Source organism: Corvus kubaryi, unplaced genomic scaffold (genome assembly GCF_017639235.1).
Source record: "Corvus kubaryi isolate FWS band 111438036 unplaced genomic scaffold, C.kubaryi_AGA036_p1.0 138, whole genome shotgun sequence".
Lineage (NCBI taxonomy): Eukaryota > Metazoa > Chordata > Aves > Passeriformes > Corvidae > Corvus > Corvus kubaryi.
Genome location: NW_024580672.1, coordinates 10246774 through 10254713, shown reverse-complemented (window position 1 = coordinate 10254713; position 7940 = coordinate 10246774).

The following is a 7940-nucleotide window of genomic DNA, read 5'->3' as shown; positions in this document are numbered from 1 at the left end:
GGCTGAGCACCAGGCTTGCTGCGTGGCTGCCTGCTGCAGGGTTCTCACAGCCAGGATGTTGGTATCCAGGCACAGGGAACCTTCTATGGGGCACTGCCATGGGGCAGGAACCACACCTGCTCTCTGCATTTGCCATGGTAAGCCACGATGCCAAGCAAACCCACCAGATCGGGATGTCAGTGTGACTGCCACACATGCGCAATGCTGCACTCGTGTGCCCCTGCACACCCCAGCGCTGTGGGTGTGCTCTGCCTTCCGGTGTCCACAGCCCCAGTGCCTGGCTGCAACCTTGCACGAGTGCGTGTGCACTCAGGGTGAGCACCCGTGCTGCCGAGCTGCTTGCTCATCCCAGGTTTGGTAACCACCTGGATAATTATTTGTACAAACTGCAAGCCGGCTCCCAACGCCCTCCCCGCGACTGGCAGGTACAGAACACACACGTGCCGGCAGGAAGCCAGCTCGAGCATGCCAAGACTGTGAATGGCACTGGGCACACTGGCTCCCTGGGGCTCTATACCCAGCGTGCCAGCACAGCACAGTGGGGCTTGGCTCTGGCCCTGAGCACACGCACACGCAGGCAGGGCTGCCGGCCTGCCAGCACAGCGTGCACGTGCAGCCGTAGAGCCGTGCGTGTGCATCGGTGTTTGCATGATGGGCACAGCTGGGCATGCAGGGCTGTACATGCACGCACGGCTCCGCAGGTGCACGCACCGTGTCCACAGGGGCGTGCTCACCCCACGGCTCCCCGTGAGCACACATGTGCTGTGTGCCAGCAGGACACACGTGCCGAGAGGGCCTTGCACGCTGCAGCCCCCAGCCACTGCCACCAGCACCCAGTGGGGTGATTTTCCACTCATGGGACTGCAAGGTGTTCCCCAATACCTGCTGCTGGAGCTCCTCAGCACCCTTCCCATGGATGCTGCCACCTTGCTGGCTAGGATATTTTTTGGGGGGAGAACAGCAGCCAGCAGGCACCTTGGCACAACAACTGCCATGGCCGTAAGGCACAGCCTTGCATCAGTCCCTGGGCTCTGTGCTGGCCTAGATGTCTCCATCCCACCCCTCTGGTTGCAGCTGCGTGGGGGACATAGTGGGGCAAACACCTTGGGGTGGGACACAGCTCTGTGCAAGGAGCTACAGAGGGAAGCACAGAGCATCAGTGAGATGAGCTGGGATGCATGAGAACATTCGCAGGGACATTTGCAGGGCAGTGAGGTAGGGCGCAGGCGTTGGGGCATAGGGAGCCTGGCAGTGTGGTGCACGGAGGGGGTGGGATGTGCAGGGAATGGTGGCGTGGTGATGGGGACAATGCACAGGAAATTAGAGCGAGCAGCAGCCAGACACGCTGCGGGGGGAAGGGAGATGCTGCGCTCCACTGAGGGCTGCACGAAGGCGGGGGAGGCTCTTCTGCTGAGCTGGGGGCAGCATGAGCACCAGCCACCTCTTTGCACATCTGGGACTGCCCTTTCCCATCCCCAGGACTAAGATGTCCCAGTTTGCTCTGGTCTTTGCTCCTGGGGCCCCATCCATGCCAACCCAGCTCCCAGGGAATGGGGACCCTCTGAAAGCTAGCAGCCCTGACGCTTGGTGACCCTCTGCCTGGTGACTCATCTGCCACCCTAGCCTCTCTCTGGGGAGAAGGCAGCAGGATGCTGGGGAGAAGTCTGCCCCTTGCTTGCATTGCAATGGGCAGAGGGGTGGCACAGGGCTGTTAACTGGTACTCCCAAGCAGAGCAAGCCTGTGTGGTGGCAGTGCCAGATGACCCCCATGGCTCTTGCAGGGACAGTACCGCTCTGGGAGCACGACAGGAATCCACCCAGGATCAGCTGGATTCATAGAGCACCCATCCAGCAAATGTCCTCTCCAGCAAATTCCAGCTGGTGCAATACAAACAGGGTGCAGGTGAGCACAGGAATGCTGACTGAAGGCAGTAACCTCCAGGATACTTCACTGGAGCCGTCATTCTCCTTTCTAGAGCATTATGAGGGCCAGACACTGGTGCACAGCCTGGCGGGTGCACAGCACACACACATGCACACTGCCAGCACACTCACAAGCACCTACACACACATACACAACAGTCTGTGTGCAGCCACCCCATCTGCTCGTGTGAGCACTCAGCGTGCCACCCAGATGTGCATGCAGACCATGCACACACACACCTGCACTCACGCATGCATACCCCCCATCAGGTACCCCTGCTGCTTTTTGACACAAGCAGAGGGCACATGCTGCCACCACAACACACTGCGGGATCCCTCAGCTGCCAAGCCGAGCCTGGCTCTTGCCTGGCACTGCTTTTTTCTCTGGAGGGGCTGTGCTGGGACATCCCTGCTCCGAGGGTCTAATTTCCACCGTAAATGTATTCATGGATAATTTATCCCCAGTTGTTCCTGTGCTAATGTTGTCTTTTAGCTGAAATAGCTCTCCTCCTCTCTGGCGTTCACCCTGCTGATGTATTTATAGTGAGCACTCCGTTTCCCCACAGCCTGCGCTGTGCTGGGCATGAGTCGCTGTCCTCCCTTTACGGGTCTCCCGGGCTCTGCCTCCCTTGGCAGCCCCATGACACCTCTGAGCCTCTTCCAGGCTGATTCCAGCACAGGCAGGTCCCCTGAAGCCCATGCAGGGATGTAAGCAAGTGCCCAGTCCTGGCAGAAATGCCTTCCTGGTTCCTCCAAGGATCGCTTTTGCCTCTCCCATTCTGCATGCCCATTGTGCTGTGGCTCACAGTGATGGACGCCCACGCTCAGATGGCTGCTCGCTTCATCCCTCTTCTCCCTGCTGTCCCCTCCCTGTCATTGTCCCGCAGTGTCTGATTTCCTGTCTTGCCCACAGACCTCCTCTCTCTCTGGTCCTGCACCCCAGACCACCACACTGCTCCCGTGTCCCCTGGACACCTCTCAGCGTGGGGGTCCCTTCGTGCCGCGGCTGGCAGTGACCTGGCGACTGTCACTCCTCCCAGCGGCTCCCTTGAGCTTTTGCCTCCCAGCGCCCTTCCCCAGTTCTCTTCTCCTGCCAGCAGGAGTCCCTCTCAGGTGAACCCTGGGAAGGCATTACCATCACAGAGGTCAGATTGACCGCAAAATTTGTTTAATCTAGTCTTCCAGTCCTCTTTCTCACAGGTTTCCTGCACCCTTGGCAGCAGCAGGGTGTGAATGCTGAACTCCAGACACTGCTCACCCAGGGGGGCTCCGGGGGTGCCCAGCCCCTGCCCTGGGACCCCCAGCCCTGCAGCTCTCTCACAGCCTAGCTCCTGTCTTTGCACAGCCTCCCTGGACCCTGCGCGGTCCCCAGCCTCTCCTGTCACCGTGCACAGTGCCCCCGGGTCCTCGCTTGGACTCTTCCTGTCGCCGGGACATCATTAGAAATGTTAATTATTTATTATCACTAAAAGCCCTTTTTGCTGCATTGCTGTTCTCTGCCTATCTCTCTGCCCCGTGCTGCCTGTAACCGGATCCGCCTGTGCTTACCTCCTGCCTCGCAGTCCCTGTCCCTGCTTTCCCTCTTACCTGCTGGGACACAGGGTGGGGGAGTGAGAGCATTCCACTACCCCCCTGCAGGACGTGGCCCTATGGGACGAGCTGGACTTGTCCCCCTGGGATCCCAGAGCCATGTCTGGTATGGAGATGTACCAACACCAGTGCCCAGCCCGGGGACTGCCCTGTCCCATGCCAGGAGAGGTGACAGGAGGACAGAGGAAGGACCTGGCTGGTGCTGCAATGGAGCCAGGAACCATCAGCTCTTCCCAGCCCAGGGCAATGATGTCCCTCCCTAGCAGCACTGGGATGGGGCTCCCTGGCCAAGCTCAGCAGGGTGGAGGCATCGGACTGTGCTACAGCCCTCCCAGGCAGCATCCCTGTCTGGGAAAGAGCAAACAGGCTGCAGGGGAACCTGGGGTGCTGCTGGCAGCCAGCTGGGGCTGGCAGGACACATGGGGCTGGCAGGACACACTTGGGGCAGCCAGCTGCTTCAGAGAAGCCATGCAGCTGCAAGGAGGCAGGGGAATGCCCAGCCTGCACAGCTCAGCCTCCTCTGCCAGGGCTCCTGAAAGATTTATCAGCTCCAAGTGGATCCCATTGATGAATCAATTAAAGTTTATCAAAAGCAGTGGAGTTCCTTCCCATGGGGCAGGGCTGGCACTGGATGCAGCAGCACTGCCACAGCCAGCGCTGGGTGAGATTGGGAGTTGCTTCAGGTTGCAACATCTCTGAACACAGTCTGCTGGGCAGAAATCACCTCCTGGCAGCATCTGTGCCTACTAGAGTCAGCCACGGCACCCTGATACCTTCTAGGGACTGTGGCAGAACGGGCCATGACGGAGCAGGCTGTGACAGTGCCAAAAGGAGCCAATTCGAGTCGACATAAAAGCTGGATCCCTCACAAGAGGTTTCTCCTTCATATTCCCCCAATCTCCAAAAGGAGCCAGGCTATCCAGGTTAGCAAGCTCCCCAGCCCCGGGGCTGTCTCTCCCTGCCGCTGCACAGTCCTGCTCAGAGTGCTGGAAGCAAGGCAACAGCGGGAAGGAGCCTACAGTGATAGCTGTGGGAGAGACACTGGGGGATGGCTCCCGCGGGAGCGCAGGGAGGAGCACCCAGGCCGCTCCCGGAGCGGTATTGATTCCTGCAGCACAAGCACTGCCTTCTGTGCCTATTCATTGTCGATGTGCAGGAGAACAAGGAGCAAGAGAACCTGGCTCCCCCCTCCACAGCCAGCCCGCACTCCTAGGGCCGTACCGCTTCCCTGCCCGCCAGCCGCCGGCAGCACCGGTGTCTGCCCGCACCACCGCCTGCTTCCCTGCATTATACAGCACTGTCACGAGCTGCCGAGTCCCCAGGTGTTTGGTGCAATAATGCAAAGCAGATCTAATCCACCCCAGCCCCAAGCTCTCTGCAGTCCCCTCCCCACAGGCTGAGTGTGTTCCCTGGCCAGGCACAGGAGAGAGACCCAGGACTGTGAGCACTCTGGGTGCCTCTGGCACAATGGAGCTGACAGGCAATTCCCCTGTTGTTCCTGCACACCCCTTGCAGTTCCCTAGAGCTTTTCTCTGCCAAAAGCACTCTGTAAGCATTTGCTCCGCAGCAATAAATCAGTGGGATGCTCACACAAGCACGGGCCGGCCCTGTGCTCTCTGGGACCAGGTGCTTGAGGCAATGCTCAGCCCCAGAATGTGATTCATTCATTTCCTGTTTGTCCACAGCTTGGTGGGGTTCCAGGTGGCAGTCCTCTGAACTTCTTGGGTTGTCTGGGTCTTTTAGGACCAGAGCAGAGCAGCCAGGGAACCCTCTGCACCCATGTGCGGTCCCAGAGGGCCCCCAGGACTGGCTGGAGTCTGACAGTCTGCTGGGTGCAACAGCCTTGGTTGTGGACAAGGTGGTTCCCCGTCCCTGGACCATGCCTGGTCATCCATGTTCCTCCTGCTCAAACCCTGGCAAGGAGCCAGGGAGGAGCAGCCAAAACCCCTGTCCCCTCTGACACCCCCATGAGTATGTTGAACCAGCAAGTTCGCAGCTACGTGAGAGCCCTGGGAGTCATAGGAGTTGACAGGCTCTCTGGTGGCTGTGAGGAGGCTCCAGGGCTCACAGAGAAAAGGCTGGTGAGGGAGAGCTGAGGTCACCCCATGCAGTCCTTCCTTCCCATCCCAAGGGCCAGGGCTCAAGCCAGTGCAGGATGCTGTGCAAACAGGGACTGGATGCACAGCTCACTCGAGATCAGTGCCAGATCTGGGACTGCCAACAGCTCCTTTCTCTCCCACACTGCTCCTTTCAGCCTGTGCCTCCCCATGGCCCCAGCTGATGCAGCTGCAGATGAACAGACAAGGAGAGCCAGGCAGCAACTCCCGGCTTGCTCTGCTGTCCCCCGGGAGGCACAGACATGGCAGCTTTAGATCAACACTCTTCAGAAGCAAGAACAATCCCAGCTATCAGCAGAGAGCGGCTGGCTGGCTCCCGGCATGCGCTCCCACGGGGTACACGACATGGGCAGGGGGATTTTGGACCGAGGTACTGGGACCACTAATGCAGAGCCATGAGATACTGCAGCTCCCACCAGCACTGAGCTGAGTGCCTGGGGCATGGCTGCACTGGGGGCAGACCAGGCAGCAACAGTTGACCCCCTGTCCCAAAACTGGGAGCAGTGGGAGCTCAGTGCCACCCTGCTCTGTGCAGAACTAGAGTCAGCCTTTAGGGCGTGGGATCTCCGTGCCTGGGAAGAGTCCCAGGACACCCCAGGACACTCCAGCCCAGAAGAAGCTGAGCCATGGTCAAACCAAACCCTACAGTACCATTCTGGGGTACCTGACCTGAGGGACTGGTTCAGGTGGGATGCCCTGACCCATCTTCCCTTTCCTGGGGAGAATGGGGGTGTTAGCGGTGTGATGGGTCTCTGTTCCCACGGGTGGCAGTCTGGAGGGTACCACCGTGACCTTTGAGGGAAGGAGCAGCACAGACACAGTGGCTGAGGCTGGAGAGGACATGAGATCATGTTTCTAGTGGACAAAAAGAAGGGGGTCCTTCTGCAGCCCACACCTTGCAGCACTTGGACTGTGTTACTGCTGTCATGGAAACTGCTGTGGAGCATCATTCTGTTGCACTGGCCAGGGTGACCAGGCCACGGCAGTTCCCAGCCTTCTTCGGGCTCTGTCCACAACACCTGGATTTACAGAGTGGGAGAGGCTGGATGCTGCCTGCCAATCACCATCCTTGGGTCACCCTGGGGCTGTGACAGGATGGGGGCATCCCAGGGTAGGGCACCTAGGGAACAGAAGGGATGGAGAAACCGGGTAAGTGCTGGCAGGGGCTGTCTGGTGCCATTCCCAGACAAACCCAGCTCCCACGTGGCCAGGGGCTCCACACTGCTTGGCCTCCCACAAACATAAATCATTTTCTAATTTATAACATGAATAATTGATTTTGCCTCCATAGCTGGCGATAAATCTCCTGTGCGCACATGCATAAGAAAATAATAATAATGAAAGCGATCAGGATCTGCTGCCATCGATTACCTGTGAGAGGGAACATGGTCCCCTGAGTGCCACATGAGGCTGGCATAGGGGTTGCTCCCCAGAGGATGCCGCGTGGCCCTGCCTGGTGTGAGCTTTCCTTGTCCTGCACAGGGGCACCTGTCTGAGTTGGGATGAGTGTACCTATCCTAGTCTGAGCCCCTGGGGCTGTTCTGCGACCCACACTGGGCAGCCAGGAAGGTCTGAGTACTTCGGGGTATCCCAGACCTCAGGCATCAGCGGTCCCAGCCTCGAAACTGCGCCTAACAAGGGGTAAGATGCTTGGCACAGGCCCATTCACGGATGCCCCAAGCGACGCCTCAGTGGCACCTTGCCAGGGCGGCCCGTGACCGGTCCCCTGTCCCTCGGCAGCTTCAGAGTCTAGGGGGAGCTGCAGAAGCCGCTCTGGCTGTCGACTGCCCCGGTCCCTGCACGGGCAAGCAGCGTGCACGCCATGGGACATTCCCTCTTCCCCGGGTCACCTTTTCTCCGGTACCACACCATGGGGCTGGCTGGGAGACAGCAGGTTGGAAATCGCATCGGAAGCAGGTCCTGGGGCGGGGAGCGGGCAGAGACCCGCTGCCCATCAGCCAAACTAATTAGGGCGGCCGTACCAGCTTGCCCAAAGCCTTTGTAGCCCGGTGTCCCCATGTCTGCCCGCCCCGTCACAGCGAGCACCACGGCTCCCGCCCGGCGTGTGACAATGAAGGGTAACGGGAGACCTACGGCAGCCCCACGCGGGGCCACCCGCGGGCGGGAACGAGGGTCGCTCTCCCTCTGTCCGCCACCATCGCCTGCGGCTGCCGGGCGGTGCCGGAGAGGGACGGCGCGCCGTGGCGGCCCCGGCCCGTGTGCCCGCGGCCGCGGGGGAGGAGCGGCGGCCGGGGCAGGGCGAATCCCGTGCCCGCCCGCGGGTGGCCCCGCGTGGGGCTGCCGTAGGTC